Here is a 22,715-nt window from a genome sequence, read left to right as displayed (position 1 = left end):
AAAATTGTGATATTGCTCATTTCAACAGCTTACTGTATGTCATTCATGGATATTTTTGAATTAGGCCTTAATCCGCATATAGCCTTTCCCATGTGGGATATGCTGATATTCTAGTTATAGGAGCAGTCTTTGGACCTATTTAATGCACATTCAGAATATTCTCCTGAATTGGGTGTTGACTGCAGTTCGCTAGACAGGTTTCTTGTGTGTTTTAAATCATCTGGCATGCCCAAAAGAAAAGTCCACAACACACTTATTTTTAAACAGTACAAAGAATTGGATAACAAAGGTGGTTGTAGGAATAAAAGAGGTTCATATTTTGTAATGCCTGTTTGTGAATATGAATATTAGTGGAATATTTATATTTGATCAGAAAAGGCTCAGGAAGAATATTGTCTTTTTTTTATTCGGGCTGTGCATGGTGACATTTTTAGTTTTTAGAATGTTCAATATGTTCGCCGTTTTATCTTAGTGTGTTAGCATCAAACAGTTGCTGATTAATGCTCAACACAAAGTATAGCTAAGGCTGATGGGAATGTGATTAGTTTTGCACATATTTGGTCATAAACCAAAGTATTTAACGAGTTAACATTTTGAGCAGATTACAAAGAGTTAAGGAATCAAAATATGTTACAAGTTATCATGATGTTTGGGAGTTAACCCGTCATCACAGGACACCATGTTGACCACGTTAAATACTTATTTATTATACCGTATACTGTTTTATTAGGGCCTAAAAAAGGAAAAACTTGTTTTTATATCCCTTTAATCATGTTGTGATTTCACATACTGCTTTGACAATGTTCCCAGCGTTTAGGAATTACTGTCCTTCATTCTTTCTATTGCCTCACATATATACAACTGACAACACAGTGTGAGAAAAAGTTTTTAGAGAGTACTTGTCCATGGACAAGTGAGTTTGGCAATTTACTTGTCCGAATACATTTTCACTTGTCCAGAATGGACACAAATTGGGGCCACTGGAATCTTCTTCTTCGCCATCGTATTTCACATTTTCCCACGGTTTTTACGACACCGCTCACGTGAGTGAGCGGTAAGATTTTACTGCATCACACATAGGGCTGGGTATCGTTTAGATTTTAACGATTCCGGTTCTGCTTTTCGATTCCAGTTATTTTCGGTTCTCGATTCCGGTTCTTTGAGAGGGTAAAAATAAGTCCCATGACAAACTGGGAGAAAAATATATTTATGAAAACATTAAGTCAAATCTGTATTCCTATTTACAAATCAGTTCATACTGTTTAATTTATTACGGTTATTGAATACAATTATATAAACATAATCTCTGCATTGTTTTGTTAGTTCTAAGTGGTGCAGTTTAAGAATGTACAATTGGCCCAGTCTCCTCTGATGTTACACTGCAACCTGCCTGTGAGACAGAGTCCAACCACACAATCTGTGTGTCCAACACATGTCCTGCAACACACATGCTGCAACCTGCCTGTGAGACAGAGTCCAACCACACATGTCCAACACATAGGCCTAATAATAATAATAATAATACATTATATTTATAGCCTATAGGCCTAGCGCTTTTCTAAAACTCAAAGACGCTTACACATGTCCTGCAATACACATGCTGCAGCTGCCCAGCTGTTCACTGTTTGTAAAAGTAAATAGATAGTATTTTAATTTCAATAATTTCTATACCCTGCCTTATAAACAATACTGACATCCCTGTGCTCCTCCGAGTATGGGGGTCCGGGGATATGATTACAGCGCGAGGACACAGGTTGGCTGCTTCACTTCATAAAGGAAACGGCGGTCAATATTAACAACAAAGGAGCTAAAAGTCCTAATAACCTTCATTACGTGTTAGAGAAAGAACATAAGAAAGTTTGACAAAGATGAGGCTGTTAAACGGGCAGTGAATCCGCTGTGTGTAGAAAGAGAGAGAGAGAGAGAGACGCTGAGCTGCACCATGCAGCGATCAGCTGATCCGGAGCAGAGACAGGGAGCTGCGGTCCGCGGGGCTCGGCTTCGCCTCCTGTCCTCACAACTCTTATCAATCCCGGGAACGGACAATTGTTATTTGTTCCTACTCGGAACCGAGTTTTGCTTCCCAACCCTGCCACTGTGCTACACTTCCCGCCCCGCCCCTGTACAGAAAGCGGCGAGATGCATTTCATTAGGAATCGACAAACAGAACCGAAACTAACATTTCTAAACGAACAATGGCGGACACGTCCAATTTGCGAATGAGTTCTGCCTTTTGTAAACTGAATCTATCAATAATATAACAATAAATCCGGGCGAAAAACGTCACTTGTCCGCCGGACAAGTCAATTGAAAGATCTACTTGTCCGATATTGTAAATAACACGTCCCGGACGGTGGGACGTGTACTTTTTCGCACACTGCGAACATCTAATAGTAAAATAAGCCAATTAAATGTACAAAGAGGTATATTTTAGACACATTAAACATACAATGTAATGTTGCGACTACAAAGGCTCAATATCATTTAGCATGCTATGTGATGTAAATAACACACCGTACATGACAAGAGATGTCATTTCATGAACAATTCACACATAAATGCATAACATAGTGTTTCCTGCAGGGTTTTGTGTAGCCGTTCCATGTTTCCTGGAAAGTGAGACATTGTAATGAAATGCAGGGCAGAAAACGTGTGGAATATGAAATCACAGGATTCAGATATGTATCAGGATGGATGTGATTTAATTCTGTATGCAGCTGTCTTTTAAGCATCACCCTGTTGTGAGGCGCCTGTCAACGTGGTTCCTTCTTGAGGCTGAGGGAGTTTAAAGGATGTCTTCACAACTCTGGCTGCATTTGTTGTGAAAGCATAAACAAGACCACGTTTAATATAAATGTGGAGTATATAAAGAAAAAGGCAAAAAAAACAAGAATAGGAGGTCAGGGTGGAAGGTAAGGCAAGTCTTGTTAATATTGATAAATCTATTTTCTTAAAAGGCTTATACCTGCCGGCCTCATCCTTACAACATGTCAAAGGCAAGATATTTTTATTTAATCAAGATCACCTCAAAAGCAAAAGGAGTTTTTTTCTATCTTTAATAAGATTTCCTTGAATATTAAAAGGAAAATGAAACTATGTTAATAATATAAGAAAGCTTCCCTTCTGCTTATACGTGGCAATAATTAAGTCCCTGGAGTGGCCCCGGGTGAATGTGTGTCTTCGCGCGTGCACACTCTAAGCACATGTTTAATAAAGCAATGTCACTTGTTAACTATTTTTAATGAGTTTTCGCACATGAGCTCTTCATCTTCTTAAAAATCCTAATTCAGCCTTCACTGTCTATCATACGGAGATATATTTCCTGATGAGGACAGCGTTTGTGCCGTGTGCTAATTTCATGCACTTCCAGCAGCACCTGCAATTAATGGGAATCAATTAAATGCCCGTACTGAGCCTGCAAAAGTGAGGAAAGTTTTAAGTTAATTGCTGTCTAAGTAACACAAAGTTTCCATTGGTCATAAATGGGATTTTCTTTAGCATTTAAATATGCAAATTGAGCACCAATGGCGGAAAACAAACACAGGTACATGTTAGATTTAAGCCCAAATTAACTGTGAGCTGCTTATGGAAATGGGCCCCCACTACCACAATGAGGATAAAACTGGCCATGCATAGGTAATCCTAACTTAATTGGGGTTTGGCAGGACTGTAATATGGCACACATGGTAATGATCTGCGGGCTTGATTATGCAGATGGGGGGGGGAAGTCACTGAGAGGATGGGATTTAACAAACAGAGGGCCTTGGTGTGACATAGCGATTGTTGTAGAAACTGTGAATTCGGTCCAACAGATGACATTTTGACATGAGTAAATATTAACATTTTGGAGACTTCCCCGTGGAGTCCTTGGATTTCAAATTCACCAACTGTAGTTATAGATTAAAACATGTCAATAAATCCAAGAACATAATGCAGATTTTTGCTATAGGGCAGGATCTTTCAAATGTAATATAAGATTTGAATTACATCAAACCCGTTTTTTGTAAATTGTGAGCAATGTTCAGCCAAAGCCATCAACATATGTGACCTCCTTATACATATAGGAAGTGAAGCCAATAGGAAAGAGCCTTAAACCTGCATTCTCTCTTGTTGTTGACCGACTCTAATGGTTGCGAAGGGAGTCCGATTGTCTAGATGTCTAAGAAAAAATGACCCTACTTCTAACATGATGTATTACCTTATTTAAGATGTTCCTAATAATTTTTATCTCAAATCTCAAATGCTAATTTCAAGACTTTCGTAAATCATAATTTTCCTTTAGTAAAGTATTGTCCTATTTACAACATAGGGCATTTAATAAATAGCTAAGTTATGGTATGGGCCGGTCTTAGCTGGACAGGGTCAATTTTTTCTATTAACCAATCAGAGTATAGCACACACATAATCTTCAATAAGGTGATACGTTGAAGTTCTGTTACCAACAACTTATAAGAATTTCGTAATTTTCTTAGTTTCTTTATTTGTGTGGGCTATGTTGTAAATACGCATCAGAATCAGAGATACTTAATATATCCTGGTGGAATTGGGTAAAGTTATGAATATTACGTCCTAGACAAAGTTTTTAATGCTCTTAATTCATTTAACGGTAAAGGGAGGGTTTTTTCTTTCTTCTTCGAGCTTGTCTTTTGAACACACAAAATGACTATGTTAATTCGAGGTGTTAAATATATAATGTGTAGAAGTGTGATTTTCCGCTTAAGAGCAGCATTAATACAAACTAAGAGTAGCTACTGTTAAAGAACTGTCTCCCAAGAGTATAATTAGATCCCAGCAAGAGAAGAGAAGCCAAACGTAAAACAAAAAACTCAGGGGACTTCTGTGTGCATGTGTTCTGATGGTATGTCAATTACTATTTAACCAGTGCAAAGGTTAAGGATCTTCCCCAGAGCATACAATATTTACATAGAAAAAATGACCATAACAAATAACTTGCTATGATAACACTGGGTGCTAAGATGCAGGCTTGGTGCATGGGGACAAAACAATACTTAGATCCAAAAATAAAATAAGACAAGAAAAGACAGCTGGTGTACATGATGCATTATTTTTGTAAAGATAGAAAGTTGCTGTCCTTTCTGAATGTTCTTTAACACCAGCCATGGAAAGAACATGGGATCAATGTTCAACACATCTCCCGCACAGCCCTATTAAACAACAACATTTTGCTACAATAGCATCATTAGGGTTTCATTATGATGGAACAGTCCACTCTGATGTGAGGTGCAGCAGAAAAGACCTAGGAAAGGCAGGCACAGGCTTTTTAATAGATCACAGCTGTAATCCTAGAGAAAAATATAATTATGATGGGATGAAGCACAGCTACCTGGGCAGTAGACATGAATCTATGGTTAGGTGTTTTTTTCTTTTTCTTTGGTAAATTCACTGAAGCATTTTACTTTGATGAATGAAAAGCAACAAATGTCTTTTTACCTGCAATACAATTTATTTCTTGACTGCACCATTTGGTGTGTTTGTCCTTCTTTCTCTGCACTTTGATGGGTTAACTATAATTTCAAATTTGACACAGATATAGTTGGGGCCATTTTTAAGAGGTGTCTTTGAAAGATTTTGCAAATCTTTAATATAATTTTAATAAGGGTTAAAAAATCAAGAAATAATACATATTTGAATTAAAACGAGGATTTGAACTTTCCCTACGGTAAATAGCTTAATATAATACATGGTGATAATGGCAGGGTCATTCTGAACACAACTTAATTGAAAGGCTAACCTCTGATTAAAATAAAAACATTTCTTCATGTATTTATTTAAAAACTGTATTTTAAACTTCATTTAACTGTGGAATGAGCAAGCCCCCTGTCCACCTGTAGCCTATTTGTAAATAGGACAGATTAGAGCCCAATATAGGATAGAGGCTCTAGACTCCTTTCTTCACACCACCGCTGGAATCCCAACCACTTCGTCCTGCAACAGGCTGTGGTGGATCCTGCTCTAGCTGCCTGGATAGTCTGTATAACTTTGTCAGACAGTCCACCCCGTCTCAGCCTTTCCCTCTCAGGAGCCAAGTCTGGAGAGGTTGGCCCAGAGTGGGTAATGCCCCTATTGCACCTGCTTCCTGAGACAACGCCCCCCAGAACTGAGGAACCGTCCAGGGCTGGCCCACCATCATCTGTGTCATTTATAGTGCTTGAATTGGAATAAAAAAGGTACCAGTACTCTAAATCAGCAATTGTTTCAAGTCAATTTTATTTATACAGCCCACAAACAAGAATTTGGCTCAAAGGTCTTTACAATCTGTACAACATATGACTCCCTCTATCCTTATCCTCATATATTTGATTCAGTAATCAAAAAGAAACCCTAAAAAACTTTAACAGACAAGGAAACGTTTTTTTTTAAAACAGAATATTTACTGTAACGTTCAGAAATTGCATGTTTTTCCGCGACTAATCAGGGAGGTGTCCGGGGCTCTCATGACGGACCTGGGCGGTGGTCTTCCATGGACCCCGGAACCGGAAGTGCCCGACAACACGAACGTCGAGCTCAGCCTCCGTGTCATCGCCAAGGCTGAGACGTAGTGGGTTCTGAAATGGTCCCACCGGTCGTGGCGTCTGAGCCGCGGGAGCACCCAGCAGGAATCCACGGCTTGGTCAGGCCCTAGACATTCAAAGCAGAGGTTGTGGGGATCGGCGCCCGCTATCAAGCCAGGGCACGAAGGACAGGCACGGGTCTCTTGAAGTGGCGACTCCATGGAGGTGAGATGCATCTTCTTTACTTGCTCTTTCTTTCCGAAAATGTATATTTTTCTCTGTCAGGTGTTGTCTGCTCGCTGAAGAGAAAAGGATGACAGTCAGGAGGCTTAGCTACCTTATATACTGTGAGCCTGCGTGCGCATTCAGGTAGGCTCGCCCTAATTGGCTGGCTACGTTTATACAAATTCAGTGTGTGAACGCTCGCGTATCATTGATGAGTGTACTACCCATAGAGTCCAGTAGAGGGTGGAGCCTGTGTGAGATAGAACCAGAGGAGACTCTGAAGTCCACCGCAGACGGACCACTTTTGGACAAAATGTCCTTTCCATTAAAGGCAGCTCATTCTGGAATAGCCTCCCAACTGAGACACGGGATTGTCCCACTCTCAATAGCTTTATAGGTAAACTCAAACAATGGTTGAGAAACAAACATCCGTGCAATCACCGCTAAATGCACTTTAATACAGGGGTATCTTCTCTCGCACTTTATGTGTCGTTGCTGCTATATTGTTTTACCATATCACAAATACTTGTATATGCTGCTCTTTCTCTTATGCACTTTTTGCATATCATGTATTTGTTTTTGCTATATTTGTACAAAAGTCTCACTCCCTGATATTCCAATAGCGACGCTTGGTCAGGGTCCTTAGGCGTGGAGTTGTGACGCGCCGAGGCTCTTTCAGCTTAATAAACGGACGCAAAGAGCTTTCAACTGATTGCAATGTATTCCCATCGGCGGTGGTATTTGACGCTCAGGGAAGCACCGCATCGGTCCATGTTGGCGGCAGTTAAAGGCAATGTGAGCGTCCATTCCCATTGGATAACGGAGGATTTTACACCCGGAAGTAAGTATTCTCCTTACTGTCGATTGATTTTACAGTGATATCTGCACTACTCATCAACTCAAAAACACCAGATTGTTCTTGTTAATTACACAACATTGATAGGTTTAAATTGTGTACAATACTTTTGTATTTTCCCCTTCGATTCGGAGAACACACACAGTGTGTAGGTCTCACTGTGAGACTGTGTTGGTTTGTAAAATGTAATTTTCTTAAATGTTTTATGTGAGGGACTGCGGATGGAAATTGGCTCAAAGCTAAATCTGGGATATATACGCCTGACACATTTTATTGTTTTAAGTGTTCATTGATGTGCATTGTCCCTGCTAAATAAACGATTAAATAAATAAAGTACACAAAGGAGTCCAATGGAGGCGTATCAGGCAGGGGGGGGCAGAGAAACTCCCTCTCAAGGGAACTTTTGGATGTTAGTCTTTGCAGACCATTGACATGCACAAAAACCTGTAAAACACTTCAGGAAAGGGGCCCCATTTAATAGATTTTCCAAGTACAGTAAGAGCAGGTCAACTCTTTATGGGAACTCTTTCATCATATTTTTCATGGATTGTTTGTTTGCAGTGCAGGCAGATCAATTACTGCTGAAATGCAAATCTTTATTTGTAATTGTTTGTTGCTCAAAGTCTGTTTGTGCGCTGTTAGTGTCCTTTTCTCTTTACTGTGAGATAATCAGCAATCATCTTTTTTCATTTACCGTGTGAGTAATAAGCGTGTTTTGGTCAATGCAGAGTTGGCAGCCTTAAACGTTAAATGCACCCCTGTCTATAGAGCTAAAGCTGCTTTCACATGATAGGCGAATGCTCATCGCAAGATTGAGCGCTGAGCCTTGCAGCGAAAACAGACAGTTTTGTTTCTGATAACATCCCCTATTAGCTTGCGCCTCACATAGAACAGCTGTCATCTGATTTGTTGGCCGTTGGGTCAAACTTGAAATAGTTTGTGCATTGCGAGTAGCACTTGGCCACAGTTTTGAGCGTTACGCAAGGGTAGCGCTTCCACCTAGCCCAGTGGCTCCGCTCCCTCGATCGAAACACAATGGTAACTACAGTCCAGAGCAGTTTTACTGTGTATCATGTGAATTCAGCTTTAGAATTATACATGCACATGTCAAATATTTAGTTCAATAAGGATTTAACTATCTGTACGGCTCTAATCCTCCATTTCCTTCATGACATTGTAATATAGATAAATATGAAAGTGTTTTAATTGTGAAAATGTTGAGAAGTTACTTTTCAACTTATCAGGTTATGTTTTTCATTTGACTGGGATTGTGCTAAGATATGCAGTCTAATTATTTTTAATTAAAAGCTCTTGTTTTTTAATGGTTTTCATTTAAGATTGATGTCTTGGGTTCACATATTCTTTCAGACATAATTACAAGTGCATGCAATTTTGTTGTTTCTTTAACACCTTTGTAATAAAACGTTATGTTAGTTTAGTTCATTTTCATCTTGGTTAGGCATTTTGTTATATAAATAAGAAAGAGAAAATGAACTAATGAAATTAGATGTTGCTGTTTTTCCACAAAATCAGGATCATCACTTTACACACGGTTTAATCAACTGTTTGAACGTAGTCGTGAAAAATATGGGGGGTTGCAGTATAAAATGACTTGTGAATTAAAGTACTTCTCCTCACAGTCAGACTCCTCTTCGGGACAAGTGCATCTACTTCCATTTCAATTCTGAATGAATATAAAAAGTGATCTGTGGCTCTCTATTTCCCTTCTATCTCTTAAACTATATCTATAGCTTTCTGGTTTTGTATGATGTCCTTTATTGTTTTATGTTTCATGTGGAACCTATATGCTGCAGGTCTCAATTGAAAAAGAGATCTATGATCTCAATGGGACCAATCTGGTTAAATAAAGGTTTGAAATTAAATTTAAAATGGTATGAAAAGGTCTTATTTTTCTTGATATATTTCAGTTGCCTAATGGATTAGAAGAACAACCAAAATCAGGTTTCTTTATTCAGAGATTTTAATATATTTACAAATATCTGATGATTTCCCTCTGGAGGTGGTGGAGACCAAAACAAATCCTGAAGGAAATTAATCGTGTACGTACGTGCATTGGTCAGTTGGTCATGAAGGCAAAAAGCACCCAATAATTACTATTTTTGCCCCGCAAGTGCTAGCATAACAGCACTGCTAATCGTACCATCTTCTCGCTAGCCAAATAATAGCCTAGTTCAACTATTTGTTGGGAATAATGTATATGCAAGAGCTGTTTGTGTTGAATTGTTGAGTGCATTTTAAGATTATTCAACTTCTTGACTTATAGATGGTTACCAAATATTACAATTTATTGGTTAAATAACAAATTAAGTTGAATTACTGTCAGAGACACAGGTTTGAGCAACATGGTCTCTTTTTAAGGAGCTATTTTAGCTGTAAGTACTTTTTTCAAGACGAACCATACTGTTTCAAGAAGGACAGGTGATCCCTTGACATCTATTACATAACAATAACGTATCTGTGTTTCCTGGTTTATTTCAAAACATTTGAAACTGTCTAGCATCTAGATTTTTTTTTTTAATGCAATAATTCCTCTTTTTTTTTAATCTGATTATTGCACTTGTTTGAATCTGTTTCCATTCAAACCAATTTATTTCGATGAATATTTGTTGTTTTGCAATTGAAAAACAAGGTGACAATCAAAACTTAATAAGATGATAATAAGACAGTGCTTTGTTCACATCTGCCCCCAATTGGTAAAAAAACATTAACACAGCATTAAAACAATGATATGTATCCAATGTATTAGCATTAGTTGTTTCTGTAGATCTCTAAGTTGCTTTCCAATTGAACATACAGGAATGCAGACAGTCTTTGATATCATCTGTCATAAATACTAGTAACACATACCCGCCCTTCCCAAAAATAACAGTAAATATTACTGCCCAGACCAGTGAATCACAGCGGGCAGAATCTGGACCCCGAGTGGTACACGGATGATGAACAGCCCTTTGAAGGTGGCTCTTATTCTGCACACAGTGTATTCAAGCTTTGTCAGGCTCAAAATGAAGAAAAATAAAAAATTGGAAGAAATATGAAATGAGGCAAAGCCAGGGCAGTAAGACATTAACTGTGTACTAACCTTCAACTCCTTTTCTACAAATGTTAACACATTTTGCTGGTCCTTGAATATTTAACTCTAGGGATGCAAGATTATTGTAAAAAACATAATAAGAACAATCAAAACATAACTATGATTAATAATTAGGAACTTTGAGATAACAAGATTATACCACATGATTGCTCAATGACTTTCTTACCATCATGCAATATTCAAAAAAAGAAAATGTTCTTTTTAACAGTGGAACGACTTGAACTTGAGTTTATATTTGATCAAATATATTATAATATAATCATTATTATTACTAATTATATTATTGTATATTATTGTATACATTTAAATAATACATTACATAATATTTATATATTTATACTTAAATCCATTATAATATAAAATCGTGAAAAATTATATACTTTTGTTATATATTAATTTTGGTTCATGAAAAATAATTTGAGTCAAAGTTATGTTGTTTATTGCCAGTATTATTTCCAATGATCGCCAATAGGTGTCGGTCTTGTTACACAAACAATGCATGTTGAAGGAGAACGCGATGTGAGAGCACATGAGAGAATGAGAGTTTGTTTACAGAAACAATAAACATAAATAAAAGTTTATTTCACGGTGCACTGTTTTTGCAAATGTGGATGCGTAGATGATTCTATATTGTTCAGTAACCTTAAAACATGAAATGAGTAGCACCGGAGGGAGAATTGTGTGACTTCCATTCTACACGCTGCATTATTATTAATAATTTTCGTAAGTCAAAATTAAATATGATTAACCTCTTAGGCCCTACGGACACGGTTCCGGGGCCGAAATCGCGTCATTTGCAGGAAACAACGTCTAAGGAACCTTAATATTTAATAAACTATGAATATTTTATATCCATATAACGGGGAAAAACGAATTTAACTGATCTTTTTTTTTTTTTTTCAAAAGAAACACACAATGCTAACAGTGAGCCTCTGAATTAGCCCCGAGCGAAAAATGCTAACCTATTACTGCACCGAAAATCAGTCCTAGCTCCCTTATTACTTATCCTAGCTGCACATCCAACACATCGTTTATGATCGTAAAGACACAGAATCTAACGGTGCCCACCTCAACGCTGAAAGATACAAACTCGCGACGTTATCAACAAAAACGTACATCAAAACAAGTGGCGCTAGGTAGCCCACAACGCTAACATGGCTTACCTTTGTCTTTGTCTGGTCTAAACTGGTCTTTAATGACATTAAAACGATAACAAAGATGATGTAGTTAATCCATAGGTTAATATCCAACGTGGCTGTGTCCCCTTTGAAATGTTCTGATAATCTATAAGCAATAAAACTGCAATTCCGTTTTAAAAAAGTAGAGCAGGCCATTCCTACGCTCTGTAGCTTAATTGAATGTGCGAAGGCGCCATCTTCTTTTTTTAACATGAGTGTGTGCGGGACGATTTCCCTTCGATTCTATTGACTCTAACGATCAGAAAGAGATGTCACATGTCAAAATCGAAGAAGGGGTCCAGAGATAAGGAAAATCCACCCAAATGGCCCCAGAAGAGGGTTTTTTTGCTAAATCTGTCTAAAAAGGTCAAATGTCACTTGTTTTGCATCAATCTTGATACAGGGAACTTATTATATGTTGTACTTTGGATTCCTAAAGCTTTTAGTCTACTAACCCATCATCCAAGGTTAGTTTTCACTATAAGTACAACATATTTTTTGGACGGACACTATAATTTACAGTTTTTTACCATGTTCAATCTGGGTTTTCTTTAAAATAAAAAACATCTAGGCCTATATTGATTCTGACTTTTCTACATCCAACTCACAGGTTTATCATTACTTTGGGGAAAAAGATTATTAATTTAACCCTTTTAGAAGGGAAGATATGGTCATTAGTTCTGGGAATGTCATTTTCGAGCCTGAAACCTGAAAAACAGGCTTGGGGCTTGCTCACAGCTTACTTAAATCTCAAAAAGTTCATATGTGCACTGTATCTATAAATAAGGATCCATTATAAACTGTCCCTCTATACTGATTTGTATTTTTGTGTTGCATTTCTCCGCAGCTAAGATTTGCAGCGCGTGATTAACTATTTTAAGTCCCTCAAAGCTGAATCCCTTTTTTTTTATTCCGTGAGTCTTATCATGCCAGAGGGAGAGGGCTGTTTAATGCTAAGTGCCAATTACTAGCACTCCAAGGTTAGCAGTCCAAGCTACCCCACACTCCGTCTGCACTTTGTGTTCTGCAGGGGACGAGCCCCCAGCCCTCTGACCAGACATTAACGCTGTCACTCTTCCCCTCACCTCCTCCCCCATTCCTTACCCCCTTATTCTCCCCTTACCCCGCTCGCATGCTCAACTTTCCTCAGCTCGTAGCTACCATCCCTTGTTCTACTGGGTGATCTCTCTTTCTCTCTGCCTAAGTGATAAGGATGGAGAGTTTTCATTTAAACGCACTGGAGCATTGCTGAAATAGAATAGATCCAGGAACTGTTCCTGTGTCTGTGCCGTTTTGTCTCCCTTGGTCTTTGTTGGTCTTTATGCATGCTGCCGGTGTGTGTGCATTCAAGAGGATCTGACATTCTGCAGGAATAGCAACTTTCTCTTCCCCTCTGTGTGTGTGATACAGTGATACAGGCCGTATGCTCCCCCTCAGCGATCAAATCAAATAGGCCCTCATCTCCCAGTGAAGCTCATTCAGAAACAACAGGGCTGATTGACAGGTGCCGTGGGCGCTGCATCCACAGACACACAAAACCACAACTCGCGTTTATCTGTCACAGCGAGGTGAAAAACAGCACGGCAGAGAGTTAGATCTGGAATCGTTTTGCATTATGCATCCAACCATGTCTACTCATGAGTGCTCGACAGAGAAAGGGGACCAGCTTAGAAGGCGTGACATTCGTGATTTGCAGCAGTGGGATCCAGGTCTCCTCCTGACGAGCGTGGCCTTTGTTTCCTGTTTCTCACCAGGCAGGATATGACCTTGTTCGAGGGAAATTAGGCGCTTCGCCCTCCTGGTAATAAAACAATATTGTCACATATTAGGCATGAATAGACACAGGCACAGGCTTACACACAGTATAAGCAGGAAAAAAGACAGTGTGAAATAGTGTGTGGGGGTGAAGTGAGACTGAGATTGATAAATGCTCGGAGCTCTGCTAAAAAGAACAGTGAGATAACACCTCAGGACCTGCATAACCATCAGTGCCGTGTGCAGTGATGGGTGTAGGTCCCTTACCCTTAACAGAAGACATAACAACAACAAAAACACTCATCAAGACAAATGATGTGTACCTGTGTGTACGAAAACAAGCAAATACAAGGGAGGTGGAACACCCCTGTAGAATTGATTTGTCAAATTCTGATAATACAAAAAGTAAATTTTAGGTTTAACTTCCAGAAACAAGTTTATATGGCCCTTTTCTGATTACCTAGCAAACTAAAGTCAAAACATTTTATCTTCTTTTAGCTCTGTTTTTGGTCTCCACCACCTCCTCAGGGAAATATCTAGCTCCGCTAAATGCTCCCTTGTGTTTACCAGCTTGACCCTAAATATTTCTTTTTCAAATATGCAGAGGAAGTGTCATTGATTTTACAGCTATGGCTGGAAACTTCATTGATGAGAGCAGTGAGAGAACCAAAACAAAAAGTTAAAGGTGCTAAAACGCTCCATAGAGCAGAAGGGAGCAGCAGAGCTGGGCAATAAACCTAGCTTCATCACCCTCTTAACAATACTCACATTTGATCTAGAGTTAATCATAGAAAATGTATCATTGCAGATCTGAATTAGCCTCATTATGTATGCGCTCAGTTGTGTCAGTTTTTGGACTATAACAATCAACATAGATCGAAACCCAAACTATCAAAATAGATTCAATCTATTCGCTATAATAGAAATGAGCTAGTCTAACTCTAGTCTTGCTCAAATCAAGTTAAAATGGAATTTAAGACATTCATAGTGGCGCTTGCCATAACAGCAACATTCTTGAGTTCATCTTGTGCTTTTCTGTGAGCCCTGTTCTTGGAAAAGAACAGATTTGTCTAACTTATCAGTTTGCATTTTTTCTTTCAATTTTCTAATACGGACACATTTGTGACTTAATGCCCAAACAACAACACACTCACAGGCAAACAATGGCAGTGTTTGTTGTGATTCAACTTGTAATGCTATGTTATATGTCTCTAATGACACGGCTGTGTGCACTACCATACAGTTACCGCAGCAGGCGGTCAAGCAGAGGGTGGAATTTGGTACACCATGGGATTTATTACGGCAGCTGAGCCCAGTTTGTCAAGGCAAAAAAATGACCCAACATCAAGTATTCATTATCGATCCTTGAAAATAGCATTTAAGACAGAACACATTCACAAAGGCAAGCTCCAAGGTGAAATGATCACTTGCGTTTCACAGCCCCCTCTTGTCTAAACCTTTGTGCTATTTTCATTTCCAAAGCACAGCGCTGAATCCTGCCCTCAGATCTTTGCAGGATAAGAGAAAATGTCTAGTCTCACTCCAAGTTAGTGATTTTCAAATACGGTAAACATGCAAGGAGCATTGAGATGCGCATAACATTTGGCTCAGTATGCCACTGGTCTGCCTTTTTAACTCCCCCACACAGTGTGGCAGAATGACTGAGACCCGGACTACCTTGTGGAGGCATTGATCTCTCTCTCTCTCTCTCTCTGTGTGTGTGTGTGTGTGTGTGTGTGTGTGTGTGTGTGTGTGTGTGTGTGTGTGTGTGTGTGTGTGTGTGTGTGTGTGTGTGTGTGTGTGTGTGTGTGTGTGTGTGTGTGTGTGTGTGTGTGTGTGTGTGTGTGTGTGTGTGTGTGTGTGTGTGTGTGTGTGTGTGTGTGTGTGTGTGTGTGTGTGTGTGTGTGTGTGTGTGTGTGTGTGTGTGTGTGTGTGTGTGTGTGTCCGTGTGTGTGAATGTATAAAAGACAAAGAGGGCTGAATAAACCAGTTGACTACAGGCAAGCGAGGAAGGAATATACAGTATGCAAACACACAGGCAGTGAAGAAAAATATATAAACACATTCTTCCATTATCTGCCATCAAGCCATACATTTCAGATCACTGATAGAACACGATGTTTTGAGCCACGTCAACATTTGCATCCATGTCTGTTTCAAGCGAAGTCAAGCCAGGGCATGTGAGTACTGAATAAAGGGTAAATTGCTAAAGGATTTAGCGGCTGCTTAACCTGAAGAAATAAGACATAAATGTAAATTGCTGAAAGGACTCCCAAAGGGTCCTGTGCTGTTTGCAAAGTATCTAATTAAAGTAGAATGCATGCATTTAATGCACAATTTGCCTTATTCTATGCAAATGAGCCTCTTTGAAAAAAAAATCCAATTCACTAAGATAAGCCCTAATAGCCACACAGTTAAGGGGAATTTATTAGTGTCTTTAGAGAGTTGGTGTAGCTGAGTGCATTTATTGGGGCTGTCACGCTTCAAATCAAGGAATCAAGGTGTGTGTTTGAAAAACACCAACAGCACTGACAGACGATGGGAAATCACAAATTAAATGTATCTTCACCATAACCTTTGAGGAAAGACAGGACATGCAAAAAAAGGCTTTGATACAGGGCAGATAGCGGTTGCAAGTGATTCAACAATCAGGTGCTATAAATCTAATATTTTTTAAATGACCAGTGAGTCTGTCTTGGACTTACAGGTGCTGGCTTCAAAAAAGAGTACTAGTTATTTTCTTGGACACATCATGTGTAATGTAACTTTTGAAACCGAAAATGCAGGGCAGTTACATATACTGTAGCAAAAAACGTATTTAAACGTAAAAGGCTCAAGGATATGGTCCAACAGTGGCACCTGAACCAAGAGTGGCACTCAAAACAGTAACATTAACTGACAGGAAGTCTGTTCGTTTCTGTCCGGTTAATCGGGAAACACTCAGGGAGGAATGGTTGTTGGGCATCAGTGTCAAATGACTGTCATCCCTGATTGTTTGCACTACCTAGTCAGAAACCATCAATTCATTTGAGAATAGACTCAAGAAAGGCTTGTGTAACCTGGACATTACATATCGTTGAGACTTTGAAGAGACAGAATGCCTCTAAAGCGAGGGTTTGATTCAACCTTTGAAAACATTGTGGTGATGTCAAAGGGGGATACAGAGAATATGAGATAATAGACAGTATCATCTCAGTGTTTGGTTTATTCTATAACGCTCTCATTGCGTCGTTTTTGGACGCAAAGGAAGAAAGTGATGCTAAACAATGGCAGCTGTTTTCGGACACAAAGCTCTCAAATCTAGTAAATGCTTAGCATCTCCCAAGAGCAGTTAAGTGGTTAGAGACTAGTTGGATAACATAGTGAAGCTTTAAGCAGGTAAAGACAAAACGTTTTTTAAATATTTGGTAGAGAAAACGGCAAAGAAATATAGTATTAAAAGACAATACATTGACTAACAAATACCAGGTAGTGGAACAAATACTAAATATAGAGCACATATCTCTACTAAAGCCAAGGGCCACAGCAATGCTAATGAAAGTGCAAAACAGTTAGTAAATCCACCGTGTTATTCGGATGCGCTCTAATCGTTGTATAAGTTCCCAGGTTACACCCTTCCACCGAGTTTTATGAAAATATCTTCCATTACCCGGATGAGTTTAGTTTCATCTGTAAAGCTGTAACAGATGTAGTACTGGAAGAAAGCGGCAGCGTCTAAAGGTTATTTGCTCAGACAAAAATGCATGAACCACAAAGGTTAAACATACATGTATAGATTTATATATGGCAAGATGTTTTTGTTCCTACAGATCCTCCTAGAGCTTGAACTTTAAAGGGATCCCAAGACACAAGGTTCAAACCATCAATACTCAACTAAGCATGGTAAGAAAATATGTTTTCCACTGCTGAATACACTATAGAGACCAACACCACATGATAGGATGTCAAAATCACCACTGAAGGTTTCATACTTCCAGATCATACCCAGATGGGTTATTGTATCAGCAATGTTCTTTTTCAAGGTCTGCAACATGTGACTTGTATTTTTACATTACAAGTTGTACTTTACTAGATTGTGGAGGAAAGCAAGAAATTTGCTCTTTACTCACCTCATGGTTGGGTGCAGAGTCTCTCAGTAAAAACAGCTAGTTAGTTTTTCTTCTATGGTTACCTCCCCTGCTAGCTTGCGCCTCTTCGTACTGTTGCGGGTCAAGCGATTGGCCATAATCAAAGTCCAAGTTTAAGCAAAGCGGTAAACAAAAATGTTAATGGTCGAAGATCAAAGGGAAGCCTTAACTCCTAGTCTGGCGGTACCACTCTCTCCATAGGATCACATAGCAACATCAGCACAGAGCTGGTTTACTGCTGCTCATGTGAATTTGGGTATTATCATTATCTACCCAATGAAGTATTAAACTTCCGTTTGGTGTGGTGTATATTATCTTTGCTGTCTATTGGCTCCATTGTGTTCGATCATGTAAAGACACATAATCAGCTTTAAAATCATATCTATGTGTAAGGAAAGTTATGTTATGAACCCCAAAGGAACCTGACACACTGCTCCACTAACCAATTCCACTCCAGAAGAGTCTATAGAGACAGACATGATATACTTTTGACTTTGACAATCCCATTACTGGATCATTGTCAGTGAGCATGACAAAGCAAAGCAAATACACACAGCAGGGCCTGAGGATAGGGTTGGTGAGCGAGAGAAGTGGTGGGGGCCGTATGGGGCAGGCGGAGAACAAGAGTCATACAGGGGGAATGGAGGGAAGCGGAGACTTCCACTGTCACCATCTGTAGTCTTGTGGAGAGCATAAATCCTGCTATCTGTGTCATGCATACTGTACGGCTGCTGCTGCCACCGCATCAGAGATCATCAGCTATAACACACACACAGATCATCGGCACACATACACTCTCACACAGACGGACACGACACACTTAATGTCTTCCACCCCTCTTAGCCCCATCTGTCTACTTCTGTTCCACTGCTCTCCCATCTCATGCACCACATAAACACTGTTGTCACTGTGACAGACACAAAGAAAAGCAGGAAACACACACCAAGTGAGCATATTGAGGAGCACACACACACCAACATAAAGAGACCTACTTGTATAGCTTTTACAGCATTTGAGCAGAAGGTCTTTCTCATGTTTGAGTCATGCATCCCTTTATTGTTTGAAATGTCTTCATCATTGGCACTTTAAGGTCTTTTTTTATAATCTTTTTCCTTCCTTTTGGTCATCCTCCTTCAGTGTCCACCATTCCTCCACATCCAACTACCTTGCTCAATGCCCACAGGGTGCACTTGGTTCCTGTTTAACCTACCTTCTTGTCATTGAAGTGGCAAGCATGGCATAATCCCTCCTCGTTTTTTCTCACTTCACATGCCTCCATCTTACTTTCTTCTCTCCATGTTGTCTGATTTCTTGCTCTTCTTCATTCACATCTTGTCTTACCTTTGCAATTTCCTTACATTTCTCCCTTTATATACATTGCCTTTGTATTGTAATCACCATTCAATATGCCCTTTCCCTTGCCCCCACTTCAACCATGTTTTCCTTTTATTTTCAACGTTAACCTCCTTTAAATCCTACCTTCTTTGCCTATCATCTGTGTCTCTTGTTTACATTCCCTCAATCCCATCCATCTCTTCTCTCTTTGCAACATTTTTACTTTCAGCACTACCGATAGCTCCTCACAAAGCATACAAACAAAGAGCTGCAGTGCCACCCGTTGGCCGGCTTTGGCACTAACATTCATGATGTTGGGGGAGGAAAAAAATCATTGTTGCACTCATAACACAGGACATATAACTTCCACATGCTTATACATATATGAATAAGGCTGGAATGTAGAAGCCGGCGCCCACGAAAGTCAACTTGGACGGAACAGGCTTTAACTCTGAATACTACACAGAAAGATTCTGCTGGGAGATCTATGAGAGAGGTTAAGCTGGTGGGCCTCGGTGTAATGGCAACCATATATTACCCCGTAGTTTCATTCCGCTGCATGTCGGGCCTCATAGATGTGGTGCAACTGTGAGGCGCTTGAGCCAGAAAGGGGATCTCAAGTCTCATTCCGCTCATGGCAGCCAAAGGGAGGAAACAATAGCATCTGCTCTCCTCTGAGACAGGGAATTTAATCACAAGCTGAGCCAAGGTAAGATTTGCATGTAAAGTAGCAGGTTTTCCCTGTGTGTGTTTGTGTGTGTTGGAGAGTGTCTATAAAAAGGAATAGACATGTTTATGTTGGCATTTAAACTAATAGCAAATGTCAACAAGGGAGCTGGATGATACTTACCATGTCTAAGTGTGGGAGAAGAGTTTGTGTGTGTGCTTGCAGTCATTATTTGAACCATAAAGTTCAGCAAGCACCACATGAGTGTACACACACACGAATACACACAGGGGCATAGATCAACCGCAGGGTTTACCCGTGATGTGTGACTTGGCTCATACTGGTTTGGGTACCATCCTACTGGGATGCCAGTTTGTGTGTACGCAGTATGTATGCGCTGCCGTGATGTTGTTTGAGTGAGATTTTGATCAAAGGAAAAGGTGGAAGAAGACAAGAGACAGGGAGAAATCAAAGCAGAGCGGTGGCAAAGAGGAAGCAGGGAAACGAAACTCAGACAAGAGAGCGTTCTCTCTGTTTTCTCTTTGTCTACATCCCTCCCTCACTCGCCCACACATAGTAGTGAGTACAATGATCACAGAAAGCCAGGTGATCTCAAAGCTTAGCCAGTCGGAAGACAGTGAGCCGACATGGAGCCACGAGAAAAAAAACACGGATACAAAGAGAGCTTTGGTTAACCATTCTGCAGTTTTTAATGTTTAGAGAAATTATGACTTTTTAATGAGCGAGTAAAAATAAATAGTTAAATAGTTTCCTTAACCCTTAAATCATTATATGAATGTTTTGGAAACAGTTATGTACTGCTATATTGCACCCATATTACACTGTAATTACACACATACTTCACATTAATAATCCCCTATTACACAAATGTTTTAAACCCACATCACACCATTATTTCACTTGTATTTAACCCTAACTGTACCCATGTTGCACTATTACAACCATATTACATCCGTGCACCAATATTACACTTGTATTTAACCCCAATATACACATTTTTCACTAATACACCCACAGTACACAATGCAACCCTATTTGACCCATGATACACCCGTATTACACCCATATTATACCCATATTATACCCATGTTACACCATTATTGAACCCGTATTACACCATAATTACACTGTTATTAGACTCATTTTACAGAGCCTGTCAAATGACTGTATCCCCCAGGATACTGACAACATATAAGGGCTAAAGCAGCTATTGGTTTAATGATTTCAGTTTTAGGATATCTGAACGTCCTGCCAGTACTTCAACACACCAATCTGGACGAATCACATCAATCAGTGCTTTAACTGTATTCCTATCATATTTCTAGTGGAAATAAAATTAAAACCTACTTGTATTCTGAATAAGAATTTTTTCTTCTAGTCTGTTACTATTCTACTGTATATAAAAGTGTAAGCTGAGTAGACGGAGGTTAGTAGACAGTACTGTAAATGCATTGCTAAATGATCTCTAAAACATGCAAAATGGCTGATTTAAATCTTTTAAAGTATGGCTAATCCCCACACAGCCTTTCTCGGGGGACTTTAACAAGCATTTAAGAGAGAGTTGCTACAGTAAATAAATGTACACCCTCCCACACACAGACTCACGTATGCATACATATACAACACATAGAACATTCAGAATCCATACATTTTATCACCCAGAAAGACCAAGTAAGAGAGCAGGATCTGCTGAGCTACAAGAAAAAAAAGAGAGGAAACCGAAAGTTCACTTACAGTAAGATGAATTCACATTTTATTTTTCTAGGGTAAACAAGATAAAAATATGCACCCAATAAAGTTCTCAATGCTTAAATATTAAAATCCACTACTCTTCGTCAGTGACTTGTATGCAGAGTCACTTTTTCCACTGCACTGCCAATTGATTCTTGTCCCAGTCTATAGTGTTTAATCCAACAGCATTTATTTCCCTTTGCTCCACAGAAAATGAATTGATCTGTCTCAAAAAAAAAACATAAACAGATTAAACTGTTCTCATATTCTCGTATTTCCTGGGGATTCGAGCTAGAAATCTCTTCTGATATCTTAGTCCTTTTTCTTGCAGAGTAAAAAACTTTGGAGCAGAATATTGTAAATAATGAAAAATCTGTAAATTGAGAAAGTAAAACAAGGGACTTTATCCCAGTAGCAGTGGGATGAGGCCAGTGTAGCTCTGTGTGAAAAACAAAGCCCTGTAGTTTACTTGAATGGAGCCACGCAGGCAGCTAGGATTAAATTAGTAGTGTGGAAGTGGCTACCTTCATTTGATTAGTCTGCCAATATTGGGGACAGTATTTCTTCATAATCTTTCTAAATGAATACCTGATTAGGGAATTTGAAGGCAACAGGATAAGATTTTGTGAGCTATGTGGTTTACCCCTTGTAGTCCAAAAACTATTGACCATCACGGTTTCAACCTAGGTTGCAAGAAGTTAAACAGTCCATGTTGCCAACATCTGACGAATCTTTTAACTTTTTATTCACAGTTTTATAAAGAATGTTTTATCTGCATAAAAAGGTCGATATTTGGTTTTAGAAGACGTATGTATCTTCTCCCAGCTCCCTTCTCGGGTGTGAAGTTGATATTAGGACTTTAAACATTGATCAGTGCTTGAATGAGGAAGTCTTGAATGGACCCGTTATTCATATATTCACTGGCTACACAGGAACATATTAAATATTGGCCGTTGCCCACAGGAGCCTTCATCATCATCATACCAATAACTATTGGTTTTGAACCTTTGATCTACGTGACAAAAGATAAAATATTAGCCACGTGATAACTTGAGGCAACTGTTCAACTGCATGCCATTATGAGACCAAATGTAATGTATTCAGCCTCGTTTTCTTCAATAGCCCCATAGTACGTTAGCTAGCTAAGAGTGGCAAAACATGTTTGTCTCCATGGCAACAAACAACGTTGTGTTCCG

At 39.2% G+C, this 22,715-nt stretch overlaps 1 long non-coding RNA gene across 1 annotated transcript; it reads right to left on the bottom strand.

The window, feature by feature from the left end:
* Positions 1-1,132: 1,132 nt before the first annotated feature.
* LOC307022949 lies at positions 1,133-2,387 on the bottom strand. Its single transcript, XR_013803533.1, has 2 exons — positions 1,459-2,387; positions 1,133-1,386 (listed from the first exon to the last, which is right to left on the bottom strand). It is a non-coding gene; the product is annotated as an uncharacterized lncRNA (long non-coding RNA).
* Positions 2,388-22,715: the final 20,328 nt, after the last annotated feature.

The sequence above is a fragment of the Notothenia rossii genome, assembly GCF_949606895.1.
Source record: "Notothenia rossii genome assembly, chromosome: 1".
NCBI lineage: Eukaryota > Metazoa > Chordata > Actinopteri > Perciformes > Nototheniidae > Notothenia > Notothenia rossii.
Note: the sequence above shows the minus strand (reverse complement) of the source record. Positions and strands in the feature narration are given on the sequence as shown.